Source organism: Pelodiscus sinensis, chromosome 26 (genome assembly GCF_049634645.1).
Source record: "Pelodiscus sinensis isolate JC-2024 chromosome 26, ASM4963464v1, whole genome shotgun sequence".
Classification (NCBI taxonomy): domain Eukaryota; kingdom Metazoa; phylum Chordata; order Testudines; family Trionychidae; genus Pelodiscus; species Pelodiscus sinensis.
This window is the reverse complement of record NC_134736.1, coordinates 22137745-22162364: the sequence shown is the minus strand read 5'-3', so window position 1 is coordinate 22162364 and position 24620 is coordinate 22137745. Positions and strand designations below refer to the sequence as shown.

The following is a 24620-nucleotide window of genomic DNA, read 5'->3' as shown; positions in this document are numbered from 1 at the left end:
GCTCCCATTGTTATTGCAGAGTAATGGCCGTTACGCCCAAATAACACTGCTGTGTAGATGCAGCCTCAGAGAAATCCTAAGCAAGCGCTTCTACAATGGCAGGGGAGACCCACATCTCCATTCAGAGACCAGAGCACCACACTGAGGGAAAGACAGTAGCTTGAGTCTGGCGCCTTAGACCACTCGGCCATCCTGACACATACACTGGCTTTTTCAACTTCAGTTTTCTTATATGTGTGAGTTGCTTGGTGAGGCCAAGGGGGCCCCTCTCTTTCCCCATCTAACAGCTTCTCTGCAGCACAGCTGGGTTTATCCACTCTCACCCTCACTCACCGTTGTGGGGTGTTTTGCAGGGAGCTGACAAGAAGGCTATGTCTACACTTGCGGCTTCTTGCATGAGTAATATGCAAATGAGGCTAAACGTGGAATATCGCTAATGAGCCACCATATTTGTGGAAGAAGGTCTTGCACCAGAAGAAGCTGTCTACACTGCCCCTTCTAGTGCAAGGAAAACACTCCTGCGGAATGTCGTTACGCCGATTATTTTCAGGGCGTCACAAGGGCCTTTTGCAGCCCCTCAGCTTATTGGCTAAAGGAGGTTGGGAGGTGATGACCTCACAGAGGGTCCATGACAATGGCCAGGTGGGACAGGCTGCAGAGCAGGGGCCATCTCAGAAATGCCCCCCTGACTTTGCTGCAGGGAGTCTCCTTCTTGAGATCTGCCCTTGAGGCCAGAGAGGGAATGAGGGTCACAAGCACGAGTGTGAGGAGGAGCCTCGTTGGAGCCTTCTCCTTTCCCACGACTAACTGACCTAGAAGACAGACGTCCCTGTGGAGAAGGGAAGAGTCACCAAGAAGTTTGGCCTTTGTACACTAGGGGAATTAACTCAAGTGGTAGAGCGCTAACTTCGTATGCAAGAGACAGAGGGATCAAGACCCACATTCTGCAGCGTTGCGTGGTCCCTGTTTTTTTCACAATCAGAGCCATCCAGAGGGCAAAGAGCCTCCAGTCACCTCTCTCTCTTCCTACTCATTCACCTCAAAAGCCAGCCACGGCTTAGTTCCAAATCTGTAAACCTCATCGCACAAGGGATAACGCCTCTTCCGAAATAACTAGTTGAAATAGTGGTAGTGTGGATGCTCCACTGCTGCTATTTCAAAATAGCTCCTGCCCAGGGCCATTCAAAGTAATTACTCCCCAGTGCCTCCTGGGGATCTAAGTCAAAGTAGAGTGTCATTTTAACCATAGGGGCTTCTTGCGTAAGAAATTCATGTTGCCTGTCTACACTGCGCTCTTGTGGGGAGAGGAATAACCCTTCCAGACGAAGCCCTGTTTTCTGACGCTCTACTGTCAATTTACTTGTGCAAGAATGTGTGTGCAGTGTAGACACACTGCAAGTTTTTGCGCAAAAAGCCTGCAGTGTAGACATAGCCCCCAAGATGGATTGTGGCCGAAATCTCTACCTGAGTGAAGACATGGCCTAATGGTGCAATTAGTTAGATACTGACACTAACAGCCACACTGCTGGTAACTCAGCTGTTGCCCTAGGAAGGGGTGTGGCCAAAACACAGGCCTTGCTGTGAGCAGGATTTGAACCTACACAGGGTAACCCTGTTGGATTTCAAGTCCAACACCTTAACCACTCGGCCACCACAGCTTTGGGCAAGACTGAGACAGGGAAACTGGTAAATAATTGTTACATAGGACCTAATGTCAGCTGCCATAGAATTCACACAGCAAACCATTTCAACAGCTGTGCAGAGGAGTCCCGGTTGTTCTGCTCTTAGGCTGCCTTGGAGGTGAGTTCTGCTTCAAGGTCTTCTCTCCTCCTTCTTGGTCTTCCTTTCCCTTTTCCTTCCTCTTCTCTTCTCCCCTTTTCTTCTTCTTGCTGGTCTCCTTCTGGGACCCAGGTTTATATAGAGAAACTCAATACTGCTTAGTTCTTCCTTAACCAATTATTTTAGTAAAATTTCACTAACCAATCTGAACATACTGTAACAGAATGACCTAACCAATCAGACCTCACCGCCTTAGTTGATTTACACCACACAAAGTCAATCACACAGCAGTCAGAAACAGACCCAAACCAGACTATCACACAGACAAACAATAGGAAAGTGAGGACAAGAATCATAGAATACCAGTTGCACAACCACAGCTATTGGTAAGCAGTCTTATGCCAGACAAAACGCTGGTAATTAAGTTTTCTCTACCCACCTTGAGATCTCCTTCTTGCCTGGTGACAGTGGGTGCCACTAGGATAAGAGCCCTTCTCACAGCCTAGTGTGACACTATTTCAATGTCATTTAGATGGAATGTGAGCATGTGACTCCAGGCTTTACAGCTAATTGCTGCTGCTCTTCAGTCTGGCTGCAGAAGAAGGCTTTAGTTTAGACCTGCTGAATAGCTACAGGCCTTACCATAGGGTTACAGAAAAAACACATTGTTACATAGGACCTTTCCAGGCCAAAGACAGCAGGATCCACAAGCATCAATAAAGGAAGGTAAATGCAACTGTGAAGGGACTTGAACCCTCAGTCTTCTGATCCAAAGTCAGACACCTTATCCATTAGGCCACACAGTCTTGCCTTACACAGAATTGGACTTCCTGAAATGTGTGGGTAGGTAAAAGTCTCCCTAGTCCATCAGGTTTTATTATTTTCCTTGTTTGAAGGTTTAGAAATCACGTCTGAGCTAGTGAATTATTCTTATTGTGTGTAACTAAGGATTGCAGCCCAGGGATTTTTCCTGAGTCTATGTTACTTCATGGCTATCTACCACCTAGGCTATCTCCATACTGCATCTCTCTTCCCCAAAAGCTCATGCAAATGAAGTACAGATTATCTTATTGCCATGCTCATTTGCATAATTAATTGGGGCCTGTTCCCCCCCACCAGCAGCAGAAGAAAGCCAAAGGGAACAAAGAGCAGAAGTGCTGGAAGCTGGTGGGGGAGCCCTCTCCCTCTGAGTTTGATTTGGCGAGTCTTAGATGGACTTGCTAAATCAAACTCCAAAAGATGGATTGTGGCCATTCCTCCCCAGCTGGACGTGGTTCTTGTTCTTCTGCACAGCACAGACCATGGAGCAGAGGCAGCACTTTTCCAATGCGGCTAATTCTGCTCCACCTGCAAGTTGTCTCTGGGATGTGGCCCAGGAGCTTTCTGCCCCAGTGGAGAGATCAAGTAGGAGAGGGGCCACAGGAGGCTCTTAGTCCCCTGGCCGGCTCTGCCTGTGAAAGGGGAAGTGAGGATTCCACTATCACTGGGGAATATGGATCCCCCCCTCCTTACACATGGTGAGTGAGTGCTCTGCCACTTGAGCTAATTCCCCCACCTGCAAGCTGTTTGCCTGCCCCACCCACCTTGTTCCAGAGCCCACAACGTGCCTTCAGCCGCCTGAGGCTCCTTTCTGAAAGGGCCACTCGTGCGGCTGTTTCCCGTGGCCGGGTGGCTCTGCTGGCCGTCGATGGGGGTAAGAGAACAGGCAGCGAGACCCGACTGGCAGGAGGGTCTGGCTGACAGGGAGAGTTTAGCTGCTGCTGTAGCTGAGGCAGTTCCATGTGCAGAGTCCTGAGTCCCTGGCTGGGGAGGGTCATTAAGTAGCTGCCGGGATGCCACACAGCTTAGAGGGAACCTGGGCTCTGGCTTGGGAGTGAGGGGCCCTGTGGGGCTGGGAGAGACTGTTATGCTTAAACAAAGCACATGAGATCTTTCATAGGGGAGAAGGCAGCATGCCGCATGGGTTGAAAACACAACAGTAGCATCTGCTTTTCAGTCACCCAACCACCGACATACACACACACACACACACAGTCCCACCAGATGATGCTATAGTTACCAGTCCAGAGTCTGAATCAATCTACTGGACAGCCAGACTGATCGCAGAGGGGAGCCGGGCTCTGTCGGTCGAAATCCTGGAGTTGTTGGCAAGACAAACCTAAAGTTCCATGACAAGCACCCTGCTTTTATAACCCTTTCCTCTGTTGAAGTCCAGGGTTTTGCTGTGTCAGTCTGTGTCCGGTGTGTTTTCTTTTGAAGTTACGATTCCAAACATCTCCGAGAGTTATCCTATCCTGCATTTGTTTTCAGGGATGCCGACCTTCACCTTTAAAGTCGTCAGTTTGCCCTTCGTTAATCATGGATGCACACTTGATGGCTTTTCTGACTCCAGTCAGTCTGTCTTCACTTGCATTACTCCCACCTTTCTTGGCCATCTGGCTCTCACGAAGGCCTTCACTCCTCATCTCTTCCAGGCCCACACACTCCTCATTCACACACAAACAGCCCTGCTTGTACAGAGGCCTTCAAAGAAGAATATAAACAATAGTGTTTTATATTGAGCAAATGCAAAAGGCCTTGTAAATTAGGCCCTAATCAAACCAATCACACTGAGACTGGAGCCGCCAGCATTCCTCTAATCTCATTAACATGGACACAAGACAAGATTCTGTCTCTCACTTACTAAACCTTAGAACAAAGAAATAGATATTGAACCAAAGGCCTAAAACGCTATCCCTGCCTTAACAGAAATCCCACATTGCTACATCATTAAACCAGAAATACAAATATAAACAGATATCAAATTCTTACTCCAGCCAGACGGCAGGGGCTGCAACTCAGGAGCGAGGGCACCACAGGGCCAGGCTGGCAGGGGCTGCACAACAGGCGTCAGGGGAATCATGGATCCTGGAGCTGCCCAGGCAGGGAGCAGGGGGCTGCAGATGAGGAGTGAAGGCCCCAGAGGGCTCAGTTGGCAGGGAAGCGAGTCGCTCCAGGAGTCTTCCCAACAGGGTTTAGCTGCCCAATTTCCTCCCCACGGTGCCGACCACTTCAGCCACTAGGTCAGCCCAGGAGCTAAGGCACGAAAGGGGGGAGGAAGTGAGTCAAACAGTGCGGGGAGGGAAATGCTTGTCTTGCCTTCCTGGGCAGAGCATGGCTTGTGTGGGGCAGGGCTGCCAAGCACCTGGGAAAGAGAATTAGAGGCCAAGAGAACCAGCTTGTAGCAGCCACAGTAGCTCAGCTCAGTGAGCATTGGACTGGCCATCTAAAGGTCCCGGCTTCAGTCCTGTGTTTTGGCATTTCTCTAGGTGCAGCAGGCTCCTCTCTGTGCCCGTTGAAATGCTGGAGGGCTCTGGAGAAGACATGGCCGTTCAATGGGCAGAGTCCTGAGCTGCTGTCTGGGCAGGGCTCAGTGAGCAGCTGTGGGGCTGGGCTGCAGGGTGGGGAAAGCGCTGGGGGCTGGCGGCTGATGGGTTCGTGGTTCACATGGCAGCCGGCCAAGGAGTTAGGCTGGGTTTGTGGATGTTCTTTCCTGCTCCCCTGTCTCTGTTCTCTGACTCGCCCCTTTCCTGTCCCCTGGTCCTGCCCGGCTCTGGCTCCCTCCCAGCCGCCTGGCTGCCTCCAGCATGGGCTGAGCTCAGGGGCCAGGTGGGTGACCTGCTCCACCAACACCTCCCATCTGTCTGCTCCATCACTCAGTGCATCCCAGGGAGCGGAGCGTGAGTGGCATTCTCACCCAGCCTATCAGCTTTGTGAGGAGGATCATGGAGGCAGGGCAAAGAGCTCTCTTGTTAGGCCAGCAAGGAAGCAGCCAAGGCCCCACCCCCAGGGAGCCGGCTGGAGACCATGTGGAGGGAGCCGCTGCCTCTCCCCTGTGTAGCCGGCACTTTCCTGAGTGCTAATAATCCTTCTGTGAGTAACGCTTCTGTTACTGCCAGGCTGAGTCCCAGCAGCTTTCTGCTGGTTTTCGGGAAGACAAAGTAGGAAGCACGAGGGGGCTACTGGAGACATTTAGCCCCCTGGCTGGCTGTACCTTTGTGAAAAGAAAAATAGGGATTTTTTGCCAGAAGTGGAGAAAGTGGGTGTTGATTCTACTACCTCTCGCATGCTAAGTGAGCGCTCTACCACTTGAGCTAATTCCCCTGCTGTAGTAGCAGGGCCCCTCTTGGAGGCTCTTCCCTTCTCCATGGGGACGTCTGTCTTCTAGGTCAGTTAGTCAAGGGAAAGGAGAAAACTCCAAGGAGGCTCCTCCTCACACTCGTGCTTGTGACCCTCATTCTCTCTCTGGCCTCAAGGGCAGATCTCCAGAAGGAGACTCCCTGCAGCAAAGCCATGGGGGGCTCTGAGACTCCCTGCAGCAAAGTCTCTGAGGTTTCCGCTGCCCTGCAGCCTGTCCCACCTGGCCACTGTCATGGACTCTCTGTGAGGTCATCACCTCCCAACCTCCTTTAGCCAATAAGCTGAGGGGCTGCAAAGGGCCCTTGTGATGTCACTGCCACACCCATCCCTGCCCTCCAGGGCTAATGTCCTGCCCCAGGCAGCCCCTTTGCCTGGCTGAGCTGCTCCCAGGGGGTGAAACTGACACATTTCTTACAGGGACTGTTCTTTTTGGGCACTACCTTTTGGGCAGGGGTGAGGGTTAAGGCAGGAAGTCTGAGGAGGGGTTGTGATAGGACAGTACCTGTGAGAAATTACAGTGTGGAGTGGAGTGTGAGAGGCTCAAGGCAGGGATTTGGGGATTGTATGTTGAGGGTGGGGCTCAGGACAGGGGTGAGGATGTGGGAGGATATGGGAGTCAGGGCACAGGATTAGGGATGTGGGGGGGCTTGGGGCTGGGACTGTGTGTGTGTGTTGAGGGGATCAATGGGACTAGATTCCCAGCTCCCTCTGCTCTGGGCTCCCTGAGGCCCTTTAACACACAAAGGCTTTCTCTGCAGCGCACTGAGGGGAGGAACCCCTGAGCCAGTGATGCCGCTTTGCCCAGGTTGGCAGGGACAGGAAGCAGGCCGGGTGCCCAGTAACCCCAGACAGATGTGCACATCTGCATGAGAGCAGCAGCTGTTGTGGGACTCTAGAAATCTCCCCCTAGATCTAATTCCCCACGTGCCAGGCACCAGTCAAAGCCAGGGCTCCAGGGTCTCAAGCAGAACCTGGTGGGGGGGGGGGGGCTACGTGTCTATTTGAGGCAGGTTCCTCACTCCCACATCCCAGACACGTACTGTGGCACAAAGACCAATGGTCCCTGCACAAAGTGTGTCCCAGGGATTAGCGTTAGTCCCGGGAACAAGCATCACCCTGCAGAAGAGACACCCCTGGTATGGAGCCAACAAGCCCAGAAGCCGCACAACTCAAGATCCCCAAGGGCAGTGACACAGACTCCCTGGCACAGGAGAATCCCAAGCCTCAGTTCTGCCGGCCAGCAATTTCCCCTCTTCCGCTTCTTGTCAGCTCCCTGCAAAACACCTCACAAGGGCGACTGTGGATAAACCCAGCTGTGCTGTAGAGTGGCTGTTAGATGGGGAAAGAGAGGTGCTCCTGCCGCCTCCCCGAGCAACTCACACATGTAAGAAAACTGCCATTGGAGGTATCTGCATGGTTGTTAGGATGGCTGAGTGGTCTAAGAAGCCAGACTCAAGGACCTGTTTTTCCCTTAGTTGGGTGTTCTGGTCTCCAAATGGGGGTGTGGGTTCAAATCCCACTCCTGACACATCAACAGTTTTATGTCTAGAGAGGTGACCTCATTTCTCCTGACATTGTAGGAGCCCTTGCTCCTCCCACATACTCAGGAAAGCATTTCTTCTAGGCTGCATCTACACCGCAGCGTTCCTTGGGCATAACGGCCATTACACTGCAATAACAATGGGAGCGTCTACACAGCAATTCCATTATTCCGACGTCTGTAACGCACCATCCAGACCAGTGGTCTGAGGAGCCAGGAGGTTTCCAGGCTGCAGACGGCCAAGCCCACAGGCAAAGACAAAGCAAAGTCCCAGCCACTTCCTGCTCAGCCCAGCAGGGTCTCTGTGTGGCCCCCAGACCTTTTGTTTGCCAGTGCCCAGGTGCAGGGGCCCAGATTCAGCAACACTCACAGGCCCCACAGGAGGAGGCTGGTTTCCTGCTTCACCCCACGGCCCAGCAATGAGCCCACAGACTCCCCCTGTGCTCTGGAAGCCAGGTTTGCCATGTGAATTGTGTGGGGGCAGGTAACATCAGGCCTGGGCACTGGGATTATTTACCAGTTTCCCTGGGGGCCCTGCTGTTTTCACAGCACAAATATCTTTCCCATCACCCCTTAGTCGTCCCTTTGCCAAGCTGAGAAGAAGAAGTTCCCTGAACTCCTGGGAGCTGCTGTTCCAAAGAAGAGGCATTTCCTGTGGAGAAGATGGCCAAGACCAATCCCCTACACAGAGCCCCAGAAAATACCAATGGACACTGGGCACTTGTAAAGCTCCCTCTCGGGCAGCGCTACGGAATGGATCCGGCTGGCCATCGGGCTGACTAACCCATCAACAGACGAGTCCCCGTGAGACTTCTCAGCCCAAGTGCAGAGACTGTGGAGTCTCCCACTCCCAGCCCAGGGGAAGAGGGGCAGCGCCCTGAGGAGGTGGGTCCCGAGCAGCAGAGACCTTTGAAGGGAATGGAGACGTAAGGTCAGAAGGAAGGAGAACAAGTCACCTCTTCCCAGGTGAGATGTGGTGAGAAATTACCAGATCCGGAGCAAGCCGAGCTCCAAGGGCTGGATCCTGCCTGGTGGCTCTTTGCAGGGCCTGGCTTGAGAAGAGCCAAGGAGCCGTGTGTGGCCAGGAGAAAGGGAGCAGAAGGAACGTGGATAAAGGAGCAGGGTGGGGGAGCAGGAACAAAGCAAGCTGGGGGTGCTGGGTGAGAAGAAAGCGAGGGGAATGGGGTGGCTGGGGTCTGGGCATGAGACAGGACATTATGTGGCTTTGTGTCCACTTGCACCAAAGGTGACAGCCACACTGCCCCGAAGGTGCACAGCCACAGTAGTGGCACTTCCAGGGTGGGCCCTGGACTGAGTGGCCGCAATGACCTGGTCTCAGCCTAGGCACCACTGAGAAGTCTCAGGCCCCCCTTCCCTGTTCTCCTATTTCAGCCTAACCTGCTGAGCTGTCTCCCACATGCTCCTGAAAGCCAGCACACGTGCTGCCAAACCCTGCACCAGGTGGCAGGTCCTGGAACTGCCTTATGGGCACCCAGGGGAACCGCAATAAGAGCAGACCCTGTGTTTCTGCCTGGTTTTGAACCAGGGTCCTTTTGTGTGTTAAGCAAATGCGATAACCACTACACCACAGAAACACACTTAGCAGTGGATTCTGCTGCCACACTTAAACTTGAGCAAATATTCGGTTGCTAACCCTTTGGCCAACAGAGATTGCTGCAGGGCAAAGGAATTCTCTGATGTCTATTTTGTGCCCTCAGGAAGGGACCAAACTGAAGGAGGCCGGGCCCCCACCTGGGGACTCCAACCTAGACCCTGAGACCAAGGGGTTTACAAGCCAGAAAATCAAAGTTTGCTCCATTTCTCCCTCCCACAACCCTGCAGAACCTCAAAGGCAACTCCACAGTCCCAGCGGCTGGGGGAGATGTGCATGTCAGAGCCTCTGCCCACTGAGCTGTCGCCTTCTGTGCCCAGGGAGCCAGACACCGCCAGGGTGGGAAGGCAGGAGGGAAATGGGGAATGGCAAAAATTTGTGAGACAATGGTGTTGTCAGGGACCGTACATAGAACAGTTTAGAGCTGGCTAAAGCACTTGACTAATAAACAGCCTTTGCTCACATTTACTTATGCCCTTCTGGGACACAGAAGAGGCCTCCCCTGGCCACCCATGGAACTGCTGGTTCAGGAAAAGGCTGATTGGGGAGGGGTGTTTGGAAGAAGGAAACCACAAGCCCCAAGAGGTTTCTCCCCCCACCCCGCCCCGCCCAGGTGAGAAGCTCCTCCTGACACCCACAGACCCTGACTCTCCATGGCTGCAGGAGGTGAAGAGGTTGCACCCTCAGGCTCTCTTGGCCCTGACCCACTCAGGAAACCACAAGGGAGTGTGGCGCTGGCTCTTCTGTCCCAGCAATTGCAGTCAGAGCCCTGCCTTGCCAGTGCCAGTCACAGCAGCCTCTGCACCTGCTCCAGGCTTGTGGTTTCCTTCTTCCCAATGCTCCTCCCCAATCAGCCTTTTCCTGAACCAGCAGTTCCATGGGTGGCCAGGGGAGGCCTCTTCTGCGTCCTAGAAAGGCACCACTGGGACTGGAACCCAGGATGTCCTGTTTACAAGGCAGGTGCTTTTGCCAACTGAGCCATAGTGCCCTCCTACAAAGTCTTTTTAAAATGGCTCTTTATGTTTCCACACAACACTTTTGACTCCCAAAGTGCACCCGTTCCCCACTTCCCTCCAGCCATCGAGCCCAGGTGGTGTCTGGCCCCCTGGACACAGAAAGCTACAGGTCAGTGGGCAGGGGCCTTTGGCTTCCTTGCCCATGGGATGCTGTTGCAGGAAGGGCTGCTCAGCAGGGACGGGGTTCACCTGTCAAGGAAGGGAAGAGTATTTGGGTGCAGACTGGCTAACCTAGTGAGGAGGCTTTAAACTAGGTTTGATGGGGGCAGGTGCCCAAAGCCCACAGGTAAGTGAACAACATGGACACCTGGGGGATGGGCCAGAAATGGGAGAGAGCAGGGGCTGTAACTGCAGAGATAAAGGAGGGACGAGGGACCACTGGGAAGCAAAATCTAATCTGTGTCTTAGATGCTGGTACAGACACACAGGACTATGGGTAATAAGCAGGAAGAAGTTGGTATCACAGGGACGTGGTGGGATAATACACTTTATTGGTATATTGGCACAGAAGGGTAGAGCTTGCTCGGGAAGGACTGGCAGGAAAAAAGGAGGAGGAGTTTCCTTCGATATGAAACATGAGAACACTTGGCCTGAGGCAGAGATGGACACAGGAGACTTGTCAGGAGGCTCTGGGTGAGGTCAAAGGGGTAAAACCCCAGGGTGATGTCACACTAGGTGTCTATTACAGACACCTCCCCAGGCAGAAGAGGTGCCTGAGGCTTTTTAAACAATTAACAAAATCATCCAAAGCGCAGCTGGTTTCACACACACTCAGCCTCACCCACAGCTGGGAGGCAGTTTGCAAGGAGCTGAAAAGAAACAGAAGAGGGGAAACTGGAGCCTGGCAGAACCAAGTCTTGGGATTCTTCTGTGTCCAGATGTGCTAAGCATCTGGCAGCCAAGCTCCCAAGTGCTGGTCTGTTCCTGCCCTCCCCAGGCAGGCGAATCCCCTCCACTGGGTGTTACAGGCTGGACTTTGCCTGCCTGACTTTTAGCCAGGGAACTGCTCCCTGTGAGGCAAATGTGACACCCCCTGCACTGCAGAAACCAGCCCATTGCCTTATGGGAAGAGAAGAAGCCCTTGGAAACAGCCCCTGGCTGGCTCTGCCTGTGGAAAAGAAAGAGCAAATCTTTACCACTGGAGAACGTGGGCATTGATTCCACTGCCTCTCACATGTGAAGTGAGCACTCAGTGCCCACGTTCTCCCACTGCAGCTTAGTTCTCATCCGTTATTTTCACTGTCAGGGGCTCAGTGGCTCCCCTCCCTCTTCCTACCTGCTCTCCCAAAAGAGACAGACCTGGCTCCCCTTTCCTTTCCTTTCCTTTCGTCATAGAATCGTAGAGCTGGAAGAGACCTCAGAAGGCCATCAAGTCCAGCCCCCTGCTCTAGAGAGTGGAGATCTCAAATTCAGCACTTTCTGTGGTGCAATGGAAAACATGTTGGACTTTCAAGCTACAATAGTTAAAGTGAACCCACCAAGTCATTTGAAGATTGTGGGTTCCAGTCCTATGAGTGTCACTTTAGCTGCTTTCTCATTTCCAGGGCAGTTTTTACAGACCAGGCAATCCTTAGGGTGACACTGGGGTGGAATGAGTCCAGACAGTTCCCAGCAGACCCCCGTGAGGGTGGAGGGAAGGGCTGGTTCTTGGGGTTGGGGCTGGGGGTTGTTCTGAAAGGCTGCAGGTGCCGTTAGACCATTTTGTCCCTCCCTGTCTCTACTAGTGCTGAGCAACACTCAGGCTGTGTCTGCACTACACTGCTCTTCTGGAAAACCTACGCACATTTCAAAACTCAATTTGTGCAGCTTTTTCTGCTGCTATTTTTGGAAGAGGCTTTTCCAACATTTGGCCTGTGGACACTGGGCAAGTCACACAAGGGAGGCAGCAGGCAGAGCCAGCCCAATACACCAGCCTCCCAGGGCAGAGGAGGCCAAACCACAAGCCTCCAGCAGCTGCCTGGCCTGATTCATCTCCCCTTCCTAGGCTGGCACCAAGGGGCATTATCAGCTAACATCACCTTTCTCTGTCACGTGGGAGTTGGGCTCATCCCAGGCATAGGCTGGTCAGCAGCAGCTGCACTTACCTGGGCACTAGCAATAAGAGAAGATGTTGTGTTTCTGCCTGGTTTTGAACCAGAGACCTTTTGTGTGTTATGCAAACATGCTAATCACTACACCACAGAAACACAATTTGGGGCTGGTGGAACTGGGATGACTGTTCTGTTCCTAGCTCTTTCTAAAAGGGGACTGCACCTTGTGAACACTCCACCTCTTATTCTCAGGGAATCCACTAACCCGAGCTGCCAGCTCCTCATTTCCTCACCAGCCCCTTGAGATTTGTAGCTCAAAGCTGGAGCTGCTGTGGAAGGAGGTGAAGCTACAGAAGCTGACAGGGGACAGTCAGCCGGTGGAGGGTTATTTTTTCCCCTCGCTGGTCTGATGTGGCTAGAACTGAGGAGAAGAAAATCCTCTTCCCTTCTCCTCAGAAGATGGAAATTGCAGTTGGTTCTCTCTTTGGTTCTACTAAAGCTGGACCTCAGGACTAGACTTTTTCTTTCTAAAACCCTGGTGAAAGCTGAGAGTGAATTGCTTGTAGACTGAGAATGTGAGTTAAAGAAGGGCATCACCCAGATGGGGCTTGAGCCCATGACCCTGAGATTAAGAGCCTTATGCTGTTTTGTTAACTGAGCTACCCAGACTGGCTAGACCAAGTCTTTTCATGCCCCTATGATAGGGTAGCAGGAGCCAAGTGCTCTCAACTTCCTGACTTGGCTCTTTCTTGCCTCCAGTGGGGGATTCTGATCTGTGGGGAGGTTTGAGCTCAAATCCCCCTCCTGACACACCCACTTCTTTCCCCACAAGGAACGGCCCCATTTACATCTTTCCAGTGACAGGAGAAGGGGCCGGTTTTAAGATTTCTTGCGCAATAACCCACCAGTGTAGACCTAGCCCTGCAGTCAGAGTTCAAAGACTGTTCCAAGAGGCTGGGAATGACATCCCTTGTTTCAGTATTTTTCTTCTATACAATTATCAAGCTATATTTAGCTAAGCTGTTTGTAAGCAACTGGCGGGTACCACAGTAGCCCACATCCGCACAAGCGCAAACGACCTCACTAGTGGTGCACATTATGAAACTCTCTCCGCCCATGGATGGAAACTCTCAGAGGGAACATGACCCGCCACCCATCTTCTTCCCTGCATTGGCAGCCACAGTCCCTTTCAGCCACTGGGACACCCTGGGAAGAAAGGCAGGAATGGGGCCAAGTGCAAGTCAGGCTGAGGGGGGCAGGCAAAGCTCATCTTGCCTTGCAGATCCACTGGCAGCAGCATCTCTCTTGTATTCTGCTGAGAGAAAAATATGCCTGAGAGAAACATGGGCCTCAGAAAACTTGCAGCAGTTGCCAAAGTAGCTCAGTTGGGAGAGCGTTAGACTGAAGATCTAAAGGTCCCTGGTTCAATCCCGGGCTTTGGCAGACGCCTTAGTCAATACAGCTTAGTCTGTTTTGGCATCTCTCCATCTCTGGCAGGCCAATATCTGCAGTCAGAGTTCAAAGGCTGTATCAAGAGGCTGGGAATAACATAATAAAGTTGATGATATTTCAGGGTTAGAAGTGGGAGAGGGGATTTCATGTCACCTCAGAGATTGTTGACACAGTAGAACAGGGCTCTTGTCTTCAGCTGCTCCCAGCCTTGCGTCTCTGTTTTTAATTCCATGCCCCCAGAAATGAACAGTAACAGAGCCTGCCTCGGACTAAAACTGAGGCTTCCCCATACTGAGGACACGCTATTTCTATTTTCTTAGACTGGAAGTTATTATGTTGATTTAAGCAATTTCAAAATAGTTTCCAAGCATACACATGCCCTTATAGTCCTGGTCTTCACAACATCCTCTGGCAAGGAGTTCCACAGGTTGACTGTGCGTTGTGTGAAGAAATTCTTCCTTTTGTTTGTTTTCAACCTGCTAATATCATGGTGCATCCTTAGTTCTTCTATTATGGGAACAAGAAAAATACCTTTGCTTATTTACAATCTCAAAACAGCCATGATTTATAGACCTCTATTTTATTTCCACTCTGTCTCCATCTTTCTAAGATGAAAAGTCCCAATCTCTCTTCATGCGGCAGCTGATCCAAACCTTTCATCATTTTTGTTGTGCTTGTCTGAAGTTTCCAATGCCAAGGTATGGGGTTTTTTGTGGTAGGAGGGCGGGAAGGGGGGGGGGGGTAAGGCAACCACATTTCCAGTCAGTGCTCAAGTTGTGGGCACAGCACGGATTTACAGAGATGTAATATGATAGTCACTGTCTTCTTGTCAAGGCCTTTAAAAATAATAATTTCTAACATCCCATTTGTGGCTCTACATGGAGTGGATGTTTTCAGAGAGCTCTCCAGCTGTGACTTGTTGTAGACAGATTTGTTTCCATTTAGTATGTGTGTTACTAATTGTTTATACTAATTATACGGATTAATTGCCAGACTCAGAGCTCACAGCAATTTTCCACTTTCACAGCTTTCTGTGGTGTAGTGGGTATGATGTTTGCCTAACATGCAAAAGGTCCTTGGTTCACAGCCAGGTGGAAACAGAGTGTCTGCTTTCATTGCAGCTCCCCTTGGTGACCAGGAAAGCGCAGCTCCTGCTGCCCAACCTGTGCCTGGGAGGCTAGGTATGGGGTCAGCTCTTCCTGCTGGCCCAAGGAGGAAGCAAGGCAGGAATGGAAGTCAAGCTGAGGGAGGCAGACCAGAAGCTCTGGGAGTCAGTGGTTGAGGAGAGTCTCCCCCTGTCCCCTACTGCCCCTTGTTCTGCCAAAGCCTGTGGGGTGGGGCTGGCTGTGGGGAGGCAGAGTCCTGTACCTGTCTCAGGGCATCCCAGGGATGGTCCTTGCTGCCCAGGGGAAGAAGGGGGCTCTGGGTGGAAGGAAACAAGCAAAGCTGGTCCCAGTGGGCATGAGCTGGTGCTCCAGCTGAGGGAGTGGTGGTTGGTGCAGGTCCCATGGGGTTAGGAACAGCCCTTAGCCCTGGGGAGTCCTGCAAGCTGAGCTCAAATCTCATTGGGACCTGCCACTGTTTGGCTGCAGAACCCTCCCACTTCCACTGCTTTGTTTTCCTTCCCCTTAGGTTCATGAGACCGTTTCTTACCTCACGCTGGGTGTCTGCTGCTCAGTGGGTGGCTGGGATGTGCTGGGACCCTGGACTTGCAGGATGCTGAGGTTTCATGTTTCTTGCTGCTGCCCCTGATGCCCTCTTGTTTGGTCCCAGCAGGTGCCAGGCTCTGCCTCTTGCCCCCGTGGTGCTCAAGGGAATGCGCATCAGGCCAGGCTGACTGGCCAAGGAACAGCAGGAGCCCTGTCCCAGGAGGGGAAGGAGGGGCCAGTGTGTGTGAGGGCGTCACCCAGACAGGCAGCCCCAGGCTGGGAGGACAGAGCTGCCCCACATCTCTAGCGCTCCTGAGGCCCAGGGGGTCCCAGCACAGACACAAGAGCAGCAGCCTTGGCCAATGGCCCCAGGTTTGCAGGGACCGTCCCTGGCTCCCCACTCAGACTGGCCAGGGGAGCACGTTGGTGCCAACAAATTGCTCATGTGGCGCCATGTTCCAGCCAGGCCGACAGGGAGCGTTTCTTGTGGTGCCACCTGATGCCCACAAATGTGGCCCTTGTACCCACCCCCCTGCTTTTCCCCTGGCCCCCGTGGGGCTGGCAGGAAAGAGGCCCAGGGCCAGGCAGGAACCAGGGGAAAGCAGGAGGCAGGAAGAGCCTCAGACTGGAGCCCAGATCCCCTTTCCTCCTCTGGGCACCTTGAGCACGGGCGGGGGGGGTGGGGGGGCTGGTGCTGACAGCTCCAAGGGAAGGCTCAGAAGCCACAGAGCAACCGAGGCAGGGCAAGAGGGGGGCAGGCCAGGCCTACGTATGGATGCAGAGCCCTCTGGCTGCCAAACGCTGAGCGAAGGCCCCACCCACCAGATAGCGGGCGGCTGCTGACGCTCTGAGACCAGTGTGAGAAGGGGGCAGGAAAGCAGGGCCAGGCCCCCTCACCACTGCTCCCACAGACCCAGCCTGCTGGGGGGAGGCTCTGGCCACCTCCTTCCCTCCCCTCTCTCTCAGCTCCCTTCTCCTGGGGGCTGAAAGGGACTTGGATCCCGGGCCCAGCCCCCTTCCTCAGGGGGAGGAGAAGATTTCTGTGTCTTGCCCCCATTGTCACCCCTCCACTGATGACTCCAATTCTTGCTGCCTGCAGTGCCCAGGTGAGAGAGGGTCTCTGTCCTCCCACCCTGCTTGAGCTGGTTGCTGGGTTTCTCCTCCTGCTCAGCTGGCTGGCTCCAAGGAGCTCACAAGAGACTAGTCAAATGTGCCCCCATCAGCACCTCACCCTGACCCACAGCCCTTGTGCCAGCGCTGGGTGGGCATTAGCCAAGGAAGCAGCAACTCTCAGGAAGGGCTGGGAGGAACAGGGGCGAGTCACAGGAACATGATTTGTCAGGGCCCAGCTGTGGCCAAAAAGGGTGAAATGATCATTAAATAAAGGGGAACCTTAGAAAGGATTACCTATTAACACCTGGCAAAGGCTGGGATTGAACCAGGGACCTTCAGAGCAACACTCTCCAAAGTGAGCTACTTTAGCTGACGCATTTGGTCTGTAATTCTCCTCAGAAGATGGAAATTGCAGTTGGTTCTCTCTCTGGTTCTACTAAAGCTGGACCCCAAGACTAGACTTTTTCTTTCTAAAACACTGGTGAAAATGGAAAGCCAATTGCTTGCAGGTTGAGAAAGTGAGTTAAAGAAGGGCACTGCCCAGCATGGGGCTTGAACCCACAACCCTGAAATTAAGAGTGTCATGTACTTCCAACTGAACTAGCCAGGATGTGTGGGAAACGTTTCCTAATATCCCATCACAGCATAACAGGAGCCAAGTGTTCTCCACTGCCTGACTCAAGGCTCTTTCTTGCCCCTAATGTGGGGTTCTGGTCTGTGGAGAGGTTTGAACTCGAACCCCACTCCCGACACACCCACTTCTTTCCCCACAAGGAACGGCCCCATTTCCATCTCTCCAGGGGCAGGAGAAGGGCTCTGGCCTGTTCTCTGAAAAATGTTTCATTTTCTGCAGGAACGAGTGGGATCCATGCGCCCTGTTCCCCAGTGACAAGTGTGTGTCCTCTCCCCCCTTTCCACAGACACAGCAGGCCAGGGGGTATGAGCCTCCAGAGGTCTCTTCCTACTTAGCTTCCCACAAAGCCGGGGTGCAAAGCTGCTAGACCCCAGCTCTCCTGGGCCAAGCCATGGCAGAGGTAGCAGGATTCACTCCCATCTTCTCCTGCCTATACCATAGTACTGAGGGGCCGGCCCCTTTCCTGCTGCCTCAACTCTTATTCCCACAATGCACTTTGTGCAGGGGCCATTGGTCTTTGTGCCAAGGCGCGTGGCTGGGAGCCAGGACTCAGGACCCTTCCCCCAATCCCCCCTCTGACCTGCTCACACTCTCTGGCTGCCTCCTGCAAGGGCTGACCTCAGGGGCCAGGTGGGTGACCTGCCCTGCAGCTGTGATGGCATCAGGCCCTTCCCACCCGCCTGCTCCATCTGGAGATGGAGCTCCAGTGGCCTCAGACACCCAGCAAGAGGAACAAAACCCTGTTTACTGAACCTCAGTGCATAGAAGCTGAAGCACCTAAACCTTGTAACAAGCCGCTGAGCCCCAGCAGGTCCCACTGAGATTTGAACTCACATTGCAGGATTCAGAGTCCTGAGTGCTGCCCTTACACCATGGGACCTTTGGTGTGAAAGTGCAGTGGGCACCTCTGACTCTCAGCTCTCAGGCTGGTCTCTGCTCTCCTGGCTTCCCTCCAGCAGCTTCATCTCCCAGGACTCCCTGTAAGAAATGTGTCACTTTCACCCCTGGGAGCAGCTCAGCCATGCAAAGGGGCTACCTTGGGCAGGACATTAGCCCTGGAGGGCAGGGGTGGGTGTGGCAGTGACATCACAAGGGCCTTTTGCAGCCCCTCAGCTTATTGGCTAATGGAGGTTGGGATGTGATGACCTCACAGAGAGTCCATGACAGTGGCCAGGTGGGACAGGCTGCAGGGCAGGGGCCATCTCAGAGCCCCCCCCCTCCCCCCCATGGCTTTGCTGCAGGGAGTCTCCTTGAGAGTTGCCCTTGAGGCCTTTTCGGAGCCTTCTCCTTTCCCACAACTAACTGACCTAGATGACAGACGTCCCTGTGGAGAAGGAAAGAGCCTCCAAGAAGGCCTCTGTAACTGCAGCAGGGGAATTAGCTCAAGTGGTAGAGCGCTTGCTTAGCATGCGAGAGGCAGTGGGATCGATGCCCACATTCTCCAACTGCAGCTCAGCTTTTATCCCTTATTTTCACTGTCAAGGGCTCAGTGCCCCCCCCCTCCTACCTGCTGTCCCAAAAGAGACAGACCTGGCTCCCCTTTCTTTGCCACCAGCAATTGCTGTGCTGCAAAGCAGAGAGTGGAGATATCAGGCTCTGTGGTGCAATGGAAAGCATGTTGGACTTTTAAGCTGCAACAAAATACAGGACCATGTAGCACTTTAAAGACTAAGATGGTTTATTAGATGATGAGCTTTCGTGGGCCAGACCCACTGCCTCAGATCAAATAGTGGAAGAAAATTGTCAGAACCATATATACCAAAGGATACAATTAAAAAAAACGAACACATATGAAAAGGACAAATCAAATTTCAGAACAGAACGGGGATGCGGGGGGGGGGAAGGTAAATGTCTGTGAGCTAATGATATTAGAGGTGATAACTGGGGAAGCTATCTTTGTAATGGGTAAGATAACTAGAGTCTTTGTTAGGACCCCGCCGTAAAGTGTCGAATTTTAGCATGAATAACAGTTCAGAGGATTCCCTTTAAAGTGCAGTTTTAAAAGGCTTTTGAAGCAGGATGCAGGTAATTAAGTCATTGAGATAATGTCCTTTCTGGTTGAAATGGCAAGAAACTGGTTTTTTTCTGTATTTTGTTTCAGCTACCCTAGACTAACTTGGCTACATTTCTATCACTATTTTAAGCTGCAGTGATTCATGTGAGCCCAGCTAGACATTCAAAGTTTGTGGGTTCAAGTCCCACGAGTGTCACTTTAGCTGCTTTCTCATTTCCAGGGCGCAGCTTTTACAGAACAGGCAATCCTTAGGGTGAAACTGGGGTGGGCTTGAGTCCAGACAGTTCCCAGCAGACCCCAGTGAGGATGGAGGGAAGGGCTGGTTCTTGCACTTGGTGCTGGGAGTTGTTCTGAAAGGCTTCAGGAGCCATTAGATCATTTTATCCCTCCCTGTCTCCTCCCAGTGCTGAGCAACACTCAGGCTGTGTCTGCCCTACACTGCTCTTCTGGGAAAAGCTACGCACATTTCAAAACCCAATTTGTGCAGCTTTTTCTTCTGCTTTTTTGGGGGGCCGGGAAGAGGCTTTTCTGACATTTGGCCTGTTACACTGGGCAAGTCACACAAGGGAGGCAGCAGGCAGAGCCGGCCCAATGCACCAGCCTCCCAGGGCAGGGGAGGCCAAGGCACAAGCAGCTGCCTGGCCTAATTTATCTGGCTTCCCCCAGTTTGGCACCCAGGGGCATTATCAGCTGACGTTACCCCCCCCCATCACATAAGCGTTGGGCTCATCAACAGGCTGGTCAGCAGCAGCTGCAGTTACCTGGGCACCGCAATAAAAGAAGATGCTGTGTTTCTGCCGGGCTTTGAACCAGGGACCTTTTGCGTGTTAGGCAAACATGATAACCACTACACCACAGAAACTCCTTTCAGGGGGGGATGGAACTTGTCTGACTGTTCTGTTCCTGGCTCTTTCTAACACCCTGCTCTGCAGGGGAGGGGGATGCTCCTTGTGAACACTCCACCTCTTGTTCTCAGGGAAGCGCCTAATTTCCTCACCAGCTCCTTGAGATTTGTAGCTCAAAGCTGGAGCTGCAGTGGAAAGAGGTGAAGCTACAGAAGCTGACGGGGGAAAATCAGCAGGCGGAGGGTTATTTTTTCTCCTCCCTGGGCTGATGTGGCTAGAACTGAGGAGAAGAAAATCCTCTTCCCTTCTCCTCAGAAGATGGAAATTGCAGTTGGTTCTCTCTTTGGTTCTACTAAAGCTGGACCCCAGGATTAGACCTTTTCTTTCTAAAACCCTGGTGAAAACTGAGAGCCAATCGCTCACAGGCTGAGAATGTGAGCTAAAGAAGGGCAGCACCCAGCATGGGGCTTGAACCCATGACCCTGAGATTAAGAGTCTCATGCTCTACCAACTGAGCTAGCCAGGTTGTGTGGGAAAAATTTCCTAATATCCCATCTCAGGGTAACAGGAGCCAAGTGTTCTCTACTGCCTGACTCAAGGCTCGCTCTTGCCCCTAATGTGGGGTTCTGGTCTGTGGAGAGGTTTGAACTCGAACCCCACTCCCGACACACCCACTTCTTTCCCCACAAGGAATGGACCCATTTCCATCTCTCCAGGGACAGGAGAAGGGTTCTGGCCTGTTTTCTGCAAAATGCTCTGCCTGTTTCATTTTCTGCAGGAACGAGTGGGATCCATGCGCCCTGTTCCCCAGTGACAAGTGTGTGTCCTCTCCCCCCTTTCCACAGACACAGCAGCCAGGGGGCTATGAGCCTCCAGAGGCCCCTTCCTACTTGGCCTCCCACAAAGCTGGGGTGAAAAGCTGCTAGACCCCAGCCCTCCTGGGCCAAGCCATGGCAGAGGTAGCAGGATTCACTCCCATCTTCTCCTGCCTGTGCCCTGGTGCTGAGGGGCCAGCCCCTTTCCTGCTGCCCCAACTCTTATTCCCACAATGCATTTTGTGCAGGGGCCATTGGTCCTTCTGCCAAGGTGCGTGGCTGGGAGCCAGGACTCAGGACCCTTCCTAAAATATACAAATCCCCCGCCTCCCCTGGGGGCCAGGTGAGTGACTTGCCCTGCATATGTGACAGCATCGGACCCCTCCCACCCATCTGCTCAGTGTGCAGACCAAGCCCAAGGGGAGCACCTGGGTTGTGTTTTACACAAAAGCCTCTTGTTCCCTGCCCAGTTCACAACATTGGCTGCTGATGCTAATTTCCATGGGGGTGTAGCTCAGTGATAGAGTCTTTGACTGCAGATCAACTGGTCCTTGTCTCAACTCCAAGTGCCCCCTTGGAAAAAATTCCTTCTAGCGTAAACATTTTCCTTTCCAGTTCCATCACACTCTGGCTTTACATTGCTTGAGGTTCTTGACATTAATAAGAACCCTTAATGCAGAGCTACTCAACTTTGGGATCCCTGGCAGCCATAATCAATAGCATTTAACCAGGATGGACAGGGCAGGTGTCCCTAGTTGGTGTATTTCAGAAGCTGGGAATGGGCGACGGGAGGGATCAATAACTGTCTGTCCTGAGGATTCCCTCGGGACAATGAAATTGGCTGCTGTTGTGAAACAGGATCCTGGGCTAGTTGGACAACTGGCATGGCCCAGTCTGGCTGCTTTGATGTTTTGTTTGGTTTCTGTTCTTGTCCCCTCTGGGCAAGGGAGAAGGGACCCCTCATCCTGGGAAAGGCTAGTGCAGGTGAGCAAAGAAGCATGTGTCCTGTGTCCTATATTGTATTATTGTAGTAATAAACCTTTAGATGGTAGATGCTAAAGGATTGGCTCAGCGTGATTTGTGGGTAAGATCCAGAGGGTAAATTGACCAGGGATCTGGCTTAAAGGTGAGTTCAAGGGGAAACCTCACAAAGGAGATTCCAGGCAGCCAGGCCATGGGGGTCTCTGAGGTTGCTCTGTGAGGTCACTGCTTCCCAGCCAATGAGCTGAGGTGCTGTAAAAGTTCCTTGTGATGTCACTGCTGCCTTGCAGGCTCATGTTCTGCCCCTGGCCAGCCCCTTGGCATGTGTGAGCTGCTCCCCCTCAGCCCCCGTCACTCAGGGCTGGTTCTGGGGCTCACGCAGGGAACATCAGAGGCTGCTCAGGGGGCCACATTGCTAGGCCAGGGGCCCTCCTGTGGGGCTGTGAGTGTTGCTGTTCCTGCTGTACAGACACGGCCATAGAGCCTCAGGAGGCTGCAGCGGTGGGAGACACTTCCCTGGTTTTGGGAGGGAGATGAAACGTCAAGGCCCATGACTTGGAGCCAGCTACAGATACCCATGGAAAGCTGATTTCAGAGGGGTGTGATCAGCCCTTCCTGTGTATCTGGGGGTATGTCTACACTACCCCGCTAGTTCGAACTAGTGGGGTAATGTAGTCATACCGCAATTGCAAATGAAGCCCGGCATTTGAATTTCCCGGGCTTCATTTGCATAAGCGGAGCACCGCCATTTTTAAGTCCCCGCTCGTTCGAACCCCGTGCCGCGTGGCTTCACGCGGCATGAACTAGGTAGTTCGAACTAGGCTTCCTAGTTCGAACTACCGTTACTCCTCATTCCACGAGCGGGGATTTAAAAATGGCAGTGCCACGCTTATGCAAATGAAGCCCGGGAAATTCAAATCCCGGGCTTCATTTGCAATTGTGGTAAGCCTACATCACCCCGCTAGTTCGAACTAGCGGAGTGTAGACATACCCTGGCTTCTTCAAAGGGGCTTCATTAGGAGCTAAAAGTTGAAGAAGGGACATTTAGAAGGGTGAATTTCTTTCCCTGGCAGCGTTTTCTGTGTGCCCCAGTGGCCTAATGGACAAGGCACTGGCCTCCGCAGCTAGGGATTGTGGGTTCAAGTCCCACCTGGGGTGACAGGTTTTCTCACTGACAGAGAGTTTACTCTCCTCTGCTCTCTGAAACAGTTAGCAAGGATACTGCACAGTTGCTGTCTTCCTCACTGTTCCAGGAACAGCCTGAGTTTTGCCCTGGGCACCAATATTAAGGGTGTGTGCACCTGTTTGTGTGTGAGCCCCCTGACACCCATTGGCTCCTGCTGGGTGGTGGAGGGTCTCCGGGCCCCATAGCTCCTCCTGGGGAGGGGTGGAGGGACCCCTGGCCTGGTATTTCCTACTGGGGAGGGTTGGAGGGACCACAAGCCCTATAGCGGGTCAGAGTCCTGCCTGGCAGGATACAGTTTCAGTTTTTCCCTGGTGGATGCTCCAGACATGAGGGATGCCAGCGCACTGGCCCAGCCTGGGCCGGCAGTGATGGTTTTTATACATGCAGGGAAATTCCCCGGCTTCTCCCCCTCACAGAGCTGCTGCCTCTCCGGGAGGTGGATGAACTGCAGGTGCGGGACAGCTCCCTGCCAGCAGGGACAGCAGCCAAGGCACCAAATATCGCTGGGTCTGCAGCCAGTGCTGGGAACTGGGCAGGGAACAGGAGGCTTTTGAGTCACACACGTCTCAGGTAGGACTGTGACTGGTCCAAGCAAGGAATGTGTCTTGGGGCTAGTTTAGTGACACCCCAAGGCCGTGTCTACACAATGGCTGTGTCTAGATTGCATCCCTTTTCCATAAAAGGTGGGGGAATTAGCTCAAGTGGTAGAGCGCTTGCTTTGCATGTAAGAGGCAGTGGGATCAAAACCCACATTCTCCAGTGATAGATATTTGCTTTTTCCTTGTTTTACAGGCAGAGACAACAAGGGGGCTAAGTGCTTCTAGGGGCGTCTTTGCAAAAGGCAGGGGACTGGTTTCTGCAGTGCAGTGGGTGTCACGTTTGCCGGGCATAGAAAAGTTCCCTGGCTAAAAGCCAGACAGGCAAAGTCCTGCCTGTAACACCCAGAGGAGGGGATTCACTTGCCTGGGGAGGGCAGGAACAAAGCAGCACTTGGCTGCCAGCTGTTTGCACATCTGGACACAGAAGTATCCTGAGCCTTGGTTCTACCAGCCAGTTTCTTTTCAATTCACTGCAAACTGCGTCCCAGCTGTAGGTGACGCTGAATTCCCAGCTTGGCTGCCAGCTGCTTAGCACATCTGGACACAGAAGAATCCCAAGGCTTGGGTCTGCCAGGCTCCAGTTTCCCCTCTTCTGTTTCTTTTCAGCTCCCTGCAAACTGTCTCCCAGCTGTGGGTGAGGCTGAGTGTGTGTGAAACCAGCTGCGCTTTGGATGATTTTGTTAATTGTTTAAAAAGCCTCAGGCACCTCTTCTGCCTGGGGAGGTGTCTGTAATAGACACCTAGTGTGACATCCCCTGGGGTTTTACCCCTTTAACCTCACCCAGGGATTGACGACAAGTCTGTCTCCTGTGTCCATCTCCGCCTCAGGCCAAGTGTTCGCATGTTTCATATCGAAGGAAACTCGTCCTCCCTTTTTCCTGCCTGGAGCCCCTGCAGAATCTGCTGGCACTGGCAAGGCAGGGCTCTGACTGCAATTGCTGGGACAGGAGAGCCAGCACCACATGCCCTTGTCATTCCTTCAGGGGGTCAGGTCAGGGCCTAGAGAGCCTGAGGGAGCAACCACTGCAGCTCCTGCAGCCATAGAGAGTCAGGGTATGTGGGCATCAGGTGCTTCTCACTTGTGGTTTCCTTCTTCCCAACACTTCTCCCCACTCGGCCTTTTCCTGAACCAGCAGTTCCATGGGTGGCCAGGGGAGGCCTCTTCTGTGTCCCAGA

General features: G+C 52.9%; 9 non-coding genes across 9 annotated transcripts; 3 read left to right on the top strand and 6 right to left on the bottom strand.

Moving 5' to 3' along the window:
• Positions 1-1576: 1576 nt before the first annotated feature.
• Positions 1577-1658, bottom strand: TRNAS-UGA (transfer RNA serine (anticodon UGA)). Its single transcript has one exon. It is a non-coding gene; the product is annotated as a tRNA-Ser (tRNA).
• An 854-nt stretch (positions 1659-2512) lies between these two features.
• On the bottom strand, positions 2513-2585 carry TRNAQ-UUG (transfer RNA glutamine (anticodon UUG)). Its single transcript has one exon. It is a non-coding gene; the product is annotated as a tRNA-Gln (tRNA).
• A 6435-nt stretch (positions 2586-9020) lies between these two features.
• TRNAV-AAC (transfer RNA valine (anticodon AAC)) lies at positions 9021-9093 on the bottom strand. The gene has a single exon. It is a non-coding gene; the product is annotated as a tRNA-Val (tRNA).
• A 931-nt stretch (positions 9094-10024) lies between these two features.
• On the bottom strand, positions 10025-10098 carry TRNAT-UGU (transfer RNA threonine (anticodon UGU)). Its single transcript has one exon. It is a non-coding gene; the product is annotated as a tRNA-Thr (tRNA).
• Positions 10099-13526: 3428 nt separating this feature from the next.
• TRNAF-GAA (transfer RNA phenylalanine (anticodon GAA)) lies at positions 13527-13599 on the top strand. Its single transcript has one exon. It is a non-coding gene; the product is annotated as a tRNA-Phe (tRNA).
• Positions 13600-19807: 6208 nt separating this feature from the next.
• On the bottom strand, positions 19808-19880 carry TRNAV-AAC (transfer RNA valine (anticodon AAC)). Its single transcript has one exon. It is a non-coding gene; the product is annotated as a tRNA-Val (tRNA).
• Positions 19881-20316: 436 nt separating this feature from the next.
• On the bottom strand, positions 20317-20389 carry TRNAK-CUU (transfer RNA lysine (anticodon CUU)). Its single transcript has one exon. It is a non-coding gene; the product is annotated as a tRNA-Lys (tRNA).
• Positions 20390-22744: 2355 nt separating this feature from the next.
• TRNAR-CCG (transfer RNA arginine (anticodon CCG)) lies at positions 22745-22817 on the top strand. Its single transcript has one exon. It is a non-coding gene; the product is annotated as a tRNA-Arg (tRNA).
• Positions 22818-23531: 714 nt separating this feature from the next.
• On the top strand, positions 23532-23604 carry TRNAA-UGC (transfer RNA alanine (anticodon UGC)). The gene has a single exon. It is a non-coding gene; the product is annotated as a tRNA-Ala (tRNA).
• Positions 23605-24620: the final 1016 nt, after the last annotated feature.